Source organism: Stenella coeruleoalba (assembly GCF_951394435.1).
Source record: "Stenella coeruleoalba genome assembly, chromosome: 15".
Lineage (NCBI taxonomy): Eukaryota > Metazoa > Chordata > Mammalia > Artiodactyla > Delphinidae > Stenella > Stenella coeruleoalba.
In genome coordinates this window covers 7145306-7160545 of record NC_137161.1, presented here as the reverse complement: position 1 = coordinate 7160545, position 15240 = coordinate 7145306, and the positions used below count along the sequence as shown (strand labels likewise).

General features: G+C 37.9%; 1 protein-coding gene across 8 annotated transcripts in view; it reads left to right on the top strand.

The window, feature by feature from the left end:
• The window catches only part of DOK5 (docking protein 5), a 1081787-nt gene that overhangs the window by 905532 nt on the left and 161015 nt on the right, over positions 1-15240 (top strand). For all 8 annotated transcript variants that reach the window (XR_013824125.1, XR_013824126.1, XR_013824127.1 and 5 more), the window contains 2 exons: positions 529-605; positions 9178-9367. The gene's annotated coding sequence lies outside the window, so the exon portion shown is untranslated. The remainder of the gene's footprint in view (positions 1-528; positions 606-9177; positions 9368-15240) is intronic.

Genomic DNA, 15240 nt, shown 5'->3' with positions numbered 1-15240 from the left:
TGTCTGGGCAATGTTCATCTCTTTGTTTTATGCGTGTAAAATATTATGTAGTTACAATAGCTGTCATAAATACTTTTGTATTCTGTATATTCTTACTGTATCACAAACATTCTTAGGTGGCTGTATTGTCTTTATTGTTCTCATTTTTTATGACAGCTGAGTAGTCCATATCAACATTGCATGATTGTTTGGTTTTGTATTTTTTCCTAATTTTTCTTTATTAAAATACAGTTGAAGCTTTTACATTGTTTTTGAAGGGAAAGCATTTTAAATGTATTGTTTCACTACAGACTAGTTTGAAAATAATATCAACACAAGAAGAGAATTACCCACAAAAGTCATTCTGAAAACATCCATGTTTTATTTATGTACATCTTCAATTTCATGTCACAAAAAGTATAGAGAGAACGTTGTACTCTATACTTCGCATTAACATTATGCCCAACATATTCTGTTTCTATTCAGTGATTTTTTTGTACCCTCTCTACAGTTACTGTGGCTCACATTACTCTATATTTTTTTCTTTAGGTAATTCACTGTTCTCTGAAACTGGTCCTCTAATGAACTTGTGTCCTGGTGCATTACCTGCCTCCTCCCGCTGAAATGTAAGTATCGTGAGGGCAAGAACCTGGCCTGTCTGTTCAGCGCTGTCTCTGCAAGGTCTGGAAAGGTGCTAGACCCAGACTGGGTACTCAATGAATGATACTGGACAAAAGAGTAAATGAAAATCAGAATGGTTGCGGAGCAAGTGTAGAGCTACGTTTTGAATCCCAGAGCTCTGACTCCACAATGGTTCTCTAATACAAAATGGAAGGATAACGCATGTGCTATCTTCCTTTCTGTCATTCCCTCAATGAGGTGGTGATAGTGAATGTTTCTTAAAAGGATTATAACTTCCTATGGTTACAAGGGATTCTGCAGTAAATCTTCGCAACCCCTCGAGAAAAAGGGAAACTTAGATTCCCAAGATCTAGCAGTAAACTAAGAGCGGTCTAGAGATGCTTAGCTGTTCTCAACTGTAAATATTATGACATAATCTTTTATGATACTATTTTATAATATTTTAATGATGTCAAAGGATGTGAGCTTTGAAGTCGCTTGGCAGATGACGTAATATCAATTCTACTAATTCCCAGCTGCATAACCTTGTCCAAGTCACTTCCTCCTTTCTACCTCAGGTTCCTCTTCTGCAAAATGGGGGACAATAATAATGCCCTTTCAGATGATTGTGGTGAGGACTAAGTAAATTGATATAAAAACAACCATATGTCTATATTTACACGTATTTGGAGTGCTGCATTGTCTATAGAAAACATTCTGTAAATATTAACTATAATCATCATCAGCATGTAATGGTCAGTAGTTTTGCAAATCCAATTAACTTTTCACTTGTAGAATTTAAAAAAACAGAGTTCACAAAGTATTCCTTTAAATAAATAGGACATGTTCAAGGCTATTCCTCGAATATCCCTCTTACTTATTTGCATTACACTATGTCTCTTGACTGGAAGAGAGAAGGAAGGATGACCAACGTTTTGCTGGAAATGGTGCATAACCGTGGCTTTGAACATGCAAATGCATCATTCATGTGAATGTCATTGATCACGTGTGCTCAGGAGAGGTGGGGGGGGGATGTTAAGTGATGCTGCTTTTGACTATAAAAATCCCAGGGGCCAAATTATGTAAATTCTTTTGGAGCTCAAAAGAGTATCCTGCCAACTAGTGGATGTAATAAATGTTGTTGATGTTGTAATGAAGATACTTAAGTTTCTGATAAAATGGCTTCTTCTTTGGTCCTTGCTTTAGGACCAAAGGCTTTCCTTGAAGATGAAGGGGATTTATGTTTTAACCTAGACTCATAAATTAAGTGGAAAAAAATCCTGTCTGAGGCAAGGAAAGACTCTTCTCTCAGACATAAGTGTGTTCATAGGCTCTAGCATATTCTTCCTCACAGGCAGCACCTGCTGGAAATCTTTTAGTAAGAAATGCAGCTTATTGTACTGACTCTCTTCCCACCTTTTCAAATATTCTTTTCTTTTCTTCCAAATACTTGTTAAGCAATGATGAGTTGGTATAATCTGCACACAAATGAGAGCACGTAATTATGGTCAGGAGACAATCCATTTTGTGTAGATAGAATTCCATGCCGTTCATAAAAAATGTCCTCCAGGGGCTTCCCTGGTGGCGCAGTGGTTGAGGGGCCGCCTGCCGGTGCAGGGGACGCGGGTTCGTTCCCAGGTCTGGGAGGATCCCTCATGCCGTGGAGCGGCTGGGCCCGTGAGCCATGGCCGCTGGGCCTGCACGTCCGGAGCTTGTGCTCCGCAACGGGAGAGGCCACAACAGTGAGAGGCCCGCGTACCACAAAAAAAAAAAAAAAATGTCATCCACAGTAGCTTCATTATAGACAGAGAGGCCAGGATCAGCTGGGCTGCAGTAACATACTTCAAAACCTTAGAGTTTCAAAACCATAAGAGTTTATTTCCTACTCATGCCGATTCCACTCTAGTCTTTGTCTCTTCACAGTCACTTTCTTGAAATGCTGACTCAGAGATTCAGACCTTTCTCGTCTTTTGACCTCAACATCTCATTATTCATCCTCTGTGATCACCACTAGAGGGAAAGACAGAGCCTGTAGAACTCACAACCATTCTGCGATGCGCTGATTTGCTGAAGACCATAGGCCACAACTAGTCATAATGCCCACACCTAACTGCAAGGAAAATGGAAAAGGTTCGGGGAGAGCGAGGTGTCACAGAAATATTAATGATCAGTAGAATGTAAAGATACAATTACCAAAATATATTCTGAGAAATATGAGGGCTATGGGTATTCTGAAGAAAAATGCAAGAGGCCAGAAGCATCCAGTTAACTAAAACACTATTGCTAATCTGACCCTTTAAATTCCCCACTTAGAAATTCTCAGTGCACGTTAGCCTACTGTCAACTCTGAGAAACCATTCTCCCAATAGGCATGATTATCTTTGTTTAATGCAGTTTTTTTTGCCAACTCGATTGACCATAGAATAATTCCTTTTCACAACACCCATGAACCTCATGTCCCATTGAACTCACATTAGACAAATATTCCATTAGGCAACTTGAAATACTGAAGTGAAAAACATAATGGGCACTTGATACATATTTATTGCCAGAACAGTAAATGAATGAATGAGAAGTCACTTTTCAGAGTCAGGGACACCCATTAAATCAGATTTTCGGGGGTACAGTTCTACACAACACCTACCTTAAAGTTGAAAAATAAAAACCCTAGGTCAAGCAACTAGCTTTTGCTTATAAGATGCTACACACCAATTTTGATGGGTTTTGTTGTTGTTGTTTTTGCCTCTGTGCTGACTTGAGTGGCTTATTTGTGTCGTCAGCCATAGCTCATCTGCCCAAGATTTCATCAGGGTGATTGTACATGTACAGCTCAGCATGTACAACCCATCCCACACTTCTGTCCACACAGAAATTTAAGAATGGAAAACAAACCCCGCATTGTGATGAAGAGAATTGAAATTAGATGTTGCATAAGCCATGCTCTAGATGGTGTTCCACGCTAAAAACCTCACAGACTCACAGTAGGGAGACGCAGCAACAGACGCAGTGCCAGTGTACATTCCACATAATCCAGTGCAGTGCGGTTTTGAGCAATGCTCAGGCATTGGAACAATACCTAATGGTTTGCCTTGGGTCCAGAGAGTGGCTGGTTGTTGGCGGCAAACCCTGGAATCTGGGAGGAGAAAACAATATGGAAGCAATATTATTTGCCATCTAATTTTCTATAATCCAGAAGGGCGTTGTGCTGAATGATAACACACAGAGGAAAGATTAAATGTAATAACATAATATTCACACTGTGCATCAGAAGTTGCTACTTTTGGCACCATGGAGGCAGATGGCTGGCACTGGCCGTTGCCAGGAGGTGTTAAGTGGGTAAGTGGTACTGAGGAATAGAGTCATCTGTGGGGAAGATGACAGTCATGAACTGCTTGTAATGCTGTGAAAACTCAATGAAGTTGATTAAATGCAGATTGCAAAACTGTTTCCTGGACGACCACTGGACACAATCGTTTATACCAAAACGTGACAAGTCTGACAGGAAAACTGCCGTTTCTGCTGCCAATTTGTTGAGCATCTTGACAAAGAACATGACCAAGGAGATGAAAATAGCCCTGTCCTCCTAGCAGAGTCACCGGGTCCCCATACACACAGTTGTCTAACTCTGCGGGAAGGTCTTCTGGGAGGGGCAAGGTGAGCGTGATTACAAGCCATCCTAGCCCTGGGAGACAAATTTGTGTAAAGTTTTTGTGAGATCTTATCCTATATTCTCAGTGACCACACTACCTGTGTTAGATTAAGGTGCCTACCATACAGTTTATTTAGTGTGAGTGAGACAGAGACACTACAGTGGTAGCAGAGCAGTTACGTGTGTAAGGTCTGCAGGCTCATGTCAAGGGCACATATAGAAAGAGATGGGAATGGGGAGGCATATAGATTAGGGTGGCCCTGCACCAAGTGTGGTTCTAGGGCCCATGGGGATATGCCAACACTTCCTTACTGTTCACGATAAGACAAGTGCAAAAATTGAGAGTAGAAATGTTTAACCATTTGACAATTTTGTTGAACCTCATACTAAACAAGTGGACTTTGTATAATTTGTGCCTTTTTGAATTTTTACTTTTCTGGTAATTCCTTTTTATTATACTTTATAAAAGTTCTGTGATGGATTGGGAATTTCACCACAGACAGTTTGAGAATCAACAAATTGGAGTTGCAGAGGCAGATTTAGTCTGCATTTCTTACAAGGTTTATTGCTTTTAGCAAAGTACTAACCTATCTACATTTTGTTTTTCTCAACATTTGATAAGTAGATTATATCATTATTAAATAACTGGGTATACCAGGAACCCCTCACATAAACTACTGAAAAATAATTAAAATGTTTAGATAATCCGTGCCTACTAATCTGAACATTGCACGAGGTGAGTGATTGATTAAGTTCACTTGTGGAAGAGTGAATGGATCAGGTAACACACACTTGCTTTTTCCCTGTATTCAGTCCATGCAGCAAGTATTTGTTAAGCATAAGCCTTGTTCCAGACACGGTTCCAACTGCTGAGGGAATGCAAGTGAATAAAAATTGTAAAGACTCCTGCCTATGGGGAGTTTATATATGATCAGGGGCTACAGTTGAGACAGAATAGTTATAATTAATAAGTAAATGGTATGATTGATTTGAGATTGAAAGTTGCTATAGAAAAATAAGAGAAGTATAGCAAGGCATGGAAAGAGGGAAGATTTCTAACGTGGGTTCAGACTGAGCTCCAAGTTAAAAACATGACATTTCAACGAAGACATGAAGAGGTCAAGTTAGCCATGTGGATATCTGGAGGGGGAATAGGCCAAGTAGAGGTAACAGCCAGTGCAAAGGTCCTGTGTTAACAAGTATATAGCATATTTGAGAAGCAGCATGGAGGCCAGTGTGGCTGAAAGAGAGAGGACAAGACAAAAGTGAATAGTTGAAGACACAGAGGCAATTTGAGTCCTTGTAGGCCATTGTGAGGATTTAGTTTTTCACTCTGAGTGAGATAGGAGCCCTTGACAGTTTGAAAAGAGGACTGACATGGCTTTTCTTTATTATTTTAAAGGATTATAAGGCTATCACAGCAATCCAGGTAAAAGATGATGGCGGATCCAACCAGAATGGTAGCGATGGAAAAGGTGGAAAGCAGGCAGGTTCTAGGTATATTTTTAAGGCAGAATCAACAGGATTTCCTGACATACTGGGTGTAAGGTATACCTTATACTCAGTATACCTGCAAGATATGGGTAGAGCAGATTATATAGCCATGGGGGTATATCTGAGCTTTGTTTGGAACATGTGAAATCATTCTTGTCTATTAGGCATCTAAGTATCTCAAGATGTCAAGTATGCAGTTGCAGTCCAGAGTTTGCAGGAGACATAAATTTGGAAATAGTTGCAAATAAATACATTTAAAGCAGTAAAACTGGATGAGATTACCAAAGGAACGAGTGTAGATAGAGAAAAGGACTACAGACTGAGATCTGAGACACTTGGGCATCAAGAAGTTATGGAAAAGAGAAATTGGCAAAGGAGACTGAGAAGGAGGGACCAATAGGACAAGAGGACAGTCAACAGGGGGTGGGATTTTGGAACCAAGTGAAGAAAGTATGTCAGGGAGGAAGAACTCATCAACTGTGTCAAATGCTGCTGATGGTCACATATGGTGAGGACTGAGACCTTCGGATTGAGAAATGTGGAGCTCGTGGATGACCCTGTAATGGTATAATGGTGTGTGGAATGGCAAAGAAAAAGTCCTATGGGAGTAGTTTAAAAGAGCCTGGCCAGAGATGAATTGGAGACAGGGAACAAAAACAAGTCTCTTAAGTCTCACAAGGGAGCAAATATATGGAACAATCGCTGATGGCAGAAGTGTGGTCAAGAGAGACGCTTTATGTAAATTCCAAGAGAGTTTCTTCTGGGGAAAACATCAAATCAGTAATAGGACCAGTCATTGAGAGGGAAGACACACTCCGAGGTGGTCCTCAAATGAGCCAGTTTGGGAGACTAAGTAATGGAGCTGCCAGAGGTGAACACAGTCACAGCAGAGAACCCTCTAACACAAGAACAGGAACCGCTGTATGAATTACTTGTCTGATTTCAGGGGCTACACTTTTTAAATTCTGTAAGTGGTGCTTACCAGTCAAATTGCAGACATTTGTTTGCAAATGCAAACTCCTTTGTAACCATCATTGAGCCATTTGTACAATCACATATTTCTTCACACGAGTAATTAATACTGATACTTAATACTAAATTGATAGGGTTTCTTGCTCTCTTGCTTACAAGCTCTTCACAGTCTAGCTGTAATTAAGAATCAGCAGAGACAGTTCTTCAAGGGAATGGGTGGAAGTCTACTGTCCTCAGTTTTGGATTGACGTGTATTAACTAAAGTAGAAGTAAAAGCAACAAGGCTCCTTTCTTTTCAGTTTTTTGCCTTTCAGGACATTTTATCCTAATGAAGGAAGATAAAAATATATCATATATTTATTATATATAAATATAATATATAATTACTTTTGCAAAATATATAATTATATAAATTATGTAATGTAATTATATTTACAAAATACAAAAATATTAAAAAATACAAAGCATTATATATATATCTGCCATAGGTGTATGTGTGTATGCATGTATGTGTGTATATAGAGCATATATGTAATATAAAATATTATATATATTTATATATTACATAAAATATATTTACATATATATACACACCTTTGACAAATATATAAATACATAATATTTTATATTTTGTAATATTTTTTGTACTTGTAGTTTATATTTTGTAAGTTTATATGTTGTGATCTTTTATATATAATATATAGTGTATTTCAATATCATGGTACTCACTTATATTAAATATTACTATCTCAGAGGTATAATACAAAAGGAAAATTTTGGTCAGCAATGCCCTTGTCCATTGCAGATGTACCTGGTCAATGGATGGTTTACTTTTGTCATTCAGGATCCCAGGCTTCTTCCCTATTGTGACTTTGCCTTCCTTTAGGGTCCTGGATAAAGCCTATCTTCTTCTTAACTACTTTGACCTAGAAGTGACATATATCTCTTCTACTCACAGTGCATCAGTGAGAACTAGTTGTATGGCACTCCTTAGATGCAAGGAGCCCTGGGGACTGCAGCCATGTTTACTCTAGTCAGCCCCTTCTAACACAACTCTGTACTATGTAAGGAAATCATGTCACTCTGGGGGCCAGCCAGCCATCTGCTACAGGGAAAGAGTATTTCAAGGTCAGAGGCAATCATTTCAGTATCTGATGCTCTTTGCCTACATAATATTCCAAAGAATTTAGAGTTCTGCTATAGGGAGAAAAGCAAAGGGAAGACGTAAGAATGTTCTAATATGACTTAATCTTTGATAAATTAGAGCCCTCTGAATTAAGTGAGAAAATTTGGGAGTTTTTTTATCTTATAGAATTTATCAGCCTGGGAATCTGGAAAATGAATCATGAATCTTGTCATACCCTATACTTCACAACTAGCACTAATTATATATTTGTACCATGAGGCATTTGTGGCTTTCTTAATTACAAGATCACATTAATGACTAGTGGCGATGATGAAGAACAGTCGACATCAGTGCCACTCAAGAGAGTAACAACAGGAAGAATAATGTCCTGGGACAGCCACTAAAATCAAACTTAGATTGAAGACTAGGGAAATGATCATTCCTCATCATAATTGTAATATATTAAATATTAAACATTTTTCTTCATTTTGACATTTTAATCACATCCCATACTCCTCATATAGAGATATTTCTTTGAATTTTTTGAGACTTCTTTAGTTTATATAAATACATATACTTATATTGTATATAATATGTATATATTTAACATAACATTTGGTTTGTGTTTTTCATTTTTTGGTATTGGTGAATTCTTTATTTAAAAGCTTAATGTCTGAACTGAGAGCAATGCACACAACAATCGCAGTATTAGAATCTCAATAAATCTACTCAGCATAATGAACTGAATTCCTTGTACTTTAGGTGTCACGTTACTCTTTCTTTGACTTAATGTGTATTGAGGTCTGTGAAAATAGGTAGCCACAGTGAAAGTTCAAGGTAGATAGCAAGTTAAAATGGAGAAGAAAACTTGCTTTTTAAATAATCTTTGACAAGAGACATGTGAAATTTAGGAACCAGGTAGATCATTTTTTACCAAACTTCTTCCCTGCTCCCCTCCACCGGAAAATTGTCATTTTTAAAATCTACATCTAAAAAACAATCCCTGTGTCAGCATCAGTTTATTGAAAAGTCATCTCATCTCATAAGAAATATCATAAGAGTACACATTTCGGGGAAGAAAAAGGCTTTTCCTATATCACTGAGATGAGCAGAGTGTAAAAGTATGCTTAGAAATAAATAGTAAAGGAAATCAACTAGACCTTACAATCTTTAAAATATCTCAACCTCAAAATGTCATAAAGTAGTATTTGCAACTTGAAGGGGTATTCCATAAATATTTATTAAATGTTTAATTAAATTAATTTACTAAATGTAAAATCTTAGTGATTGTGTCAGAACCCCTCTCTACCTTTCTCCACCCAATTTGCTGCCACAGGAAATGTAGAGTCATCAGGCAACTTTGCCCTTTGGTCCTGAATTATGTTTGGCCAATCGGAGCACCAATAGGAGGTTGTAGAATAGAAGGATGAAGGTGTGGCATTACTGCTCCTGGACCCTCCCTACAAGATTGTCTCAGGCTGGGTGGAAAGATCACATCACTGCTCAATGCTGCCATAACTTGAAAGGTCAGTGCTTCTAAAAATCACTCACTTCCCTAAAGTGTGGAGATGGTAACAGCTCTGCTGTCATGAGCCCGGAATACGCCAGTGTCCCTGTGGTTTCTCTACACCTTGCCCTCACTTTCCAAGACCTCTTAATTTGAGAGTGCCATCTGTGACCCCAACCCAGGATTCTGACTGATTCAATGATAATGATTTACAAAATATGATGCCTATCACTATAGGGTTCTATACGGTCATGTATGAAAATAAGACACATAGAGAAATAAATACAATACATGTTAAAAGCAGTAAGGGCCATATGAGAACAACTAAAATGTCATGGAAGTTTCAAAGACAGAGTAATTGCTTCTTGGGCAATCAGGGAAGATTTCATGGAGGACATTTAAATGGGACCTTGAAAGATGGGCACTATTTCCGTAAGGAAAAATACACTTTCAGGTGAAAGAAATAGTGTAAAAAAGTGAGCATTTTTTGGCTTGGTTTATTTGGGGAACTGTAACTGTTTTATTGGAGTATATAATAGACAAAGAGAATAAAAAGGAGAATAAAAATAAGTGGGCCAGGGATGAGTTGAACTCAAATATTGGAGTGATTAGAAATTTGGTAGATATTTTAAAATCAGTGATTCCAACAGGTGCATGAAAAAGTACTCAACATCACTAATCATTAGGGAAATACAAATTAAAACCACAAAAAGATATCACCTCACACTTTTTAGAATGGCTGCTATCCAAAAGACAAGAGATAACAAATGCTGGTGAGGTTGTAGAGAAAAGAGGACCTTTTTGTACTTTTGGTGGGAATGTAAATTGGTGCAGCCACTATGGAAAACTATATAGAGGTTGCTCAAAAAATTAAAAATAGAACTGCCATATGATCCAGCAATTCCATTTTTGGGTGTGAATCTAAAGGAAATCACCTGAAGAGATATCTGCACACCCACGTTTATTTCAGCATTGTTTACAATAGCCACAGTAAGGAAACAGCTGAAATATCCATCGACGAATGAACAAAGAAGACATGGTGTACATATAATAGAAATCTATTCAGCCACAAGAAAGAAGAAAATCCTGCCAGTTGTGACAACCTGGAGGAATCTTGATGGCATTATGCTAAGTGAAATAAGTCAGACAGAGAAAGAGAAATACTGTGTAATTTCGCTTATATGTGAAATCTGAAAAGCCCAAGTTCATAGAAACAGATCAGATTTGAGGCTACCAGAGATGGGTGTTGGGGATGGAGGAATTAGGTGAAGGTGGTTAAAAGATACCCATTTCTAGTTATAAGGTAAGTGAGCTCTGGGGATGTAATGTATAGTATGAAGACTATAGTTAGCAATACTGTTTTATATATTTGAAAGTTGCTGAGAGAGTAGTTCTTAAAAGTTCTCACCACAAGAAAAAAAATTGTTACTGTGTGAGGCGATGGATGTTAGCGAAAGTTGTGCTAATCATTTTGCAATATATACATATTTCAAATCATTATGCCATTCCCCTGAAACTGATACAGTCAATTATATCTCAATAAAACTGGGGGAAGAAAGAAGAAATTTACATATATCAGAAAAATTAGTAAAAATAAAAACCAATGGTGAGTTCATAACTATCTTATTGCAGATAAAATTGTCATCAATATATAAGAGTTTGAGAAAAAACCCTGAACATTAGGAAAATTAATTTGGCAATAAGATTAAAGATTAAAAAGGGAAGCTTTGGGTGGAATTGTTAGAGTCTGCTCGAGGGTGTAACGTGGAGTGAAGACGAAGAGTTGATGGAAAGCGACAGAAAGAGCTATGAGTCTGGGGGACGGGAGAGCCAGTCTGTAGAGGCAGGACTTGGAGGAACGTGGCAAAGGCAGTTCCAGATGGCAGACGGGAGGGATGGAGGTGGCACTAATGGTCATTTGGAAGTCATTAGAAGAAACAGTTTGGGGAAGAAAGCACCTTGAATTTTGATAAAAAACAAACGTCACTTCTGCCAGCCCGACATTAAGATGAACTTGAGGACCAGATGCTCACAAATGTGAAGTTGGATCCCAGCAAAGAGGGTAGAGCCAGGATATAAACTTGGGAAAGGTCTGAAAGAGGGGATCATTGAATCACATGCAGGAAAGGAAACTTGCATCAGTGCTCACATATATGAAGAGGAGGAATGAGAAGGTTAAGGGGTACGAAGGGAGAGTTAAACATGTTAATGTGTAGAAAGTATTTAGTGCAGTACCTGGGTCAGAGTAAATGTGTTTAATAAAAAGTTGGCTATTACTGAAGTCACTGTTAGCGTTGAGTTAAGGTGAGTCAGGACAGTGAAGTATTACGGAAGTTAAGAGGCTTTAAAGAAGGACTAATTTTGCTACAGTTTCAGATGCTCTAATGCTGGGATATGTAGAGATATGTATTTGGAATATATATCTAGAAAGATATAGAGAGATGGAGAAAGAAATAGATAAACAGATAGCCTGCTCTCTGGTTGTCCTCACATATTCTGACATTCCAGGATCAGTGTTTATCTTTTGTATCCCTTCCAATGAACTGTGGAAGGCTTAGTGATTCATCTTCAATATCATCAAAATTTGTGTTGGTTTGTGTTGGTTAAGAGCACAGGCCATCCAGTCAGACTGCCTGGGTTGAATCCTGGCTTCATTTCTTACTAGATCTGTGAGGTTGGACAAGTTGCTTAACCTTTCTGTTCCTCAACTTTTTCATCTGTAAAATGGAGTCATGATATTACCTACTTCTGTTATGGAAATGAGTTAAGTACTTTAAAAGCAACTTTCCTAACGTAACTAATAAAGGTTAGTTGCTATAGTATTTATTGTTTTCTGCTCCTACATAATTATATATCCCTGTTCTCATCTCACTTTCTACATGTGTTATTCTCTTTGCACCCATGTTGCACCACACTGGATATTGTTATAATTGTTGTAGCTGAAGTACTGGAGAAAATTGAGAAAGACAACACAGTGTAAAACAGAATGGGCATGAGTTTACCTTCAAGAAACAGGTTTCCTCGCCATCTTGGCTGTGAGGAATGTGTAAGAGCTCTCCATCTCACTCAGGATGTGTCCCACTACCGAAATAATCTTCTCAAATCTGTGTTACTCTCTATGTCTGGGCTAAGAAACAGAGAGCAATGAGGTGTACGGAGGTTAAATAAACTGTCTATGATTAAAAAATAAATGAAACAGAAATTGCCAATTAGCATAAGAACCAAAAGCAGTTCTGGAATATAAAAACATAGGTTCCTTATACATACAAAAGTATACTGTAATAATAGTGGTTACATCCACCAGTCCTGAAAGAGTTTGTCACAATTTGAAAGCTCCATAAACAACTTAAAATCTGTTCTCCGTCTTCCAACTAAGTGAAACTAAAATTGTTCTTTTTAAGTGAAAGCTTTACGTATAATATAAAACAGAGGTAGTGCATGATTGCCCCGAACTCCTGACTACAACTGTGTTTTGTAGTGTGATTTTGTACATGGAATTCAATTGCTTTGAAGAGGTAAATGTTAGCCACAACCCCACAATCCCCAATCTTTAAAACCGATCTGATTCACATGGGTTTTGGCTTTTTTTTCTTTTAACATCTTTATTGGAGTATAATTGCTTTACTATGTTGTGTTAGTTTCTGCTGTATAACAAAGTGAATCAGCTATATGTATACATATATCCCCATATCCCCTCCCTCTTGCATCTCCCTCCCACCCCTCTAGATGGTCACGAAGCACCTAGCTGATCTCCCTGTGCTATGCAGCTGCTTCACATTAGCTATCTATTTTACATCTGATAGTGTATACATGTCAATGCTACTCTCTCACTTTGTCCCAGCTTATCCATCCCCCTCCCCATGACCTCAAGTTCATTTTCTATGTCTGCGCCTTTAGTCCTGTCCTGCCCCTAGGTTCTTCAGAACCTTTTTTTTTTTTTTAGATTCCATATATATGTGTTAGCATATAGTATTTATTTTTCTCTTTCTGACTTACTTCGCTCTGTATGACAGACTCTAGGTCCATCCACCTCACTACAAATAACTCAATTTCGTTTCTTTTTATGGCTGAGTAATATTCAATTGTATATATGTGCCACATCTTCTTTATCCATTCATCTGTCGATGGACACTTACGTTGCTTCCATGTCCTGGCTATTGTAAATAGAGCTGCAATGAACACTGTGGTACATGACTCTTTTTGGATTATGGTTTTCTCAGGGTATATGCACAGTAGTGGGATTGCTGGATCCTATGGTGGTTCTATTTTTAGTTTTTAAGAAACCTCCATATTCTTCTCCATAGTGGCTGTATCAGTTTACATTCCCACCAACAGTACAAGAGGGTTCCCTTTTCTCCACACCCTCTCAAGCATTTATTGTTTGTAGATTTTTTGATGATGGCCATTCTGACTGGTGTGAGATGATAGCTCATAGTAGTTTTGATTTGCATTTCTCTAATGATTAGTGATGTTGAGCCTCCTTTCATGTGTTTGTTGGCAATCTGTATATCTTCTGTAGAGAAATGTCTATTTAGGTCTTCTGCCCTCTTTTGGATTGGGTTGTTAGTTTTTTGGATATTGAGCTGCATGAGCTGCTTGCATATTTTGGAGATTAATCCTTTGTCAGTTGCTCCATTTGCAAATATTTTCTCCCATTCTGAGGGTTGTCTTTTGGTCTTGTTTATGGTTTCCTTTGCTGTGCAAAAGCTTTTAAGTTTCATTAGGTCCCATTTGTTGATTTTTTTTTAATTTCCATTTCTGTAGGAGGTGAGTCAAAAAGGATCTTGCTGTGAATTATGTCACAGAGTGTTCTGCCTATGTTTTCCTCTAAGAGTTTTATAGTGTCTAGCCTTACATGTAAGTCTTTGATCCATTTTGAGGTTATTTTTGTATACAGTGTTAGGGAGTGTTCTCATTTCACTTTTTACATATAGCTGTCCAGTTTTCCCAGCACCACTTACTGAAGAGGCTGTCTTTCTTCATTGTATACTCTTACATCCTTTATCGAAGATAACGTGATCATATGTGTGTGGGTTTATCTCTGGGCTTTCGATCCTGTTCCATTGATCTATATTTCTGTTTTTGTGCCAGTACCATACTGTCTTGATTACTGTAGCTTAGTACTGTAGTCTGAGGTCAGGGAGCCTGATTCCCCCAGCTCCATTTTTCTTGCTCAGGATTGCTTTAGCTTTGGGGGTCTTTTGTCTTTCCATCCAAATTGTGAAATGTTTTGTTCTAGTTCTGTGAAAAATGCCACTGGTAGTTTGATAGGGATTGCATTGAACCTGTAGATTGCTTTGGGTAGTATAGTCATTTTCACAATGTTGATTCTTCCAATCCAAGAACATGGTATATCTCTCCATCTGTTGGTATCATCTTTAATTTCTTTCATCAGTGTCTTATAGTTTTCTGCATACAGGTCTTTTGTCTCCTTAGGTAGGTTTATTCCTAGGTATTTTATTCTTTTTGTTGCAATGGTAAGTGGAGTGTTTCCTTTATTTCTTTTTCAGGTTTTTCTTCATTAGTGTATAAGAATGAAAGAGATTTCTGTGCATTAATTTTGTATCCTGCTACTTTACCAAATTCATTGATTAGCTCTAGTAGTTTTCTGGTAGCATCTTTAGGATTCTCTATGTATAGTATCATGTCATCTGCAAACAGTGACAGTTTTACTTCTTTTCTGATTTGGATTCCTTGTATTTCTTTTTCTTCTCTGATTGCTGTGGCTAAAACTTCCAAAACTATGTTGAATAAGAGTGGTGTGAGTGGGCAACCTTGTCTTGTTCCTGATCTTAGTGGAAATGGTTTCAGTTTTTCACCATTGAGAATGATGTTGGCTGTGGGCTTGTCATATATGGCCTTTATTATGTTCAGGTAAGTTCCCTCTATGCC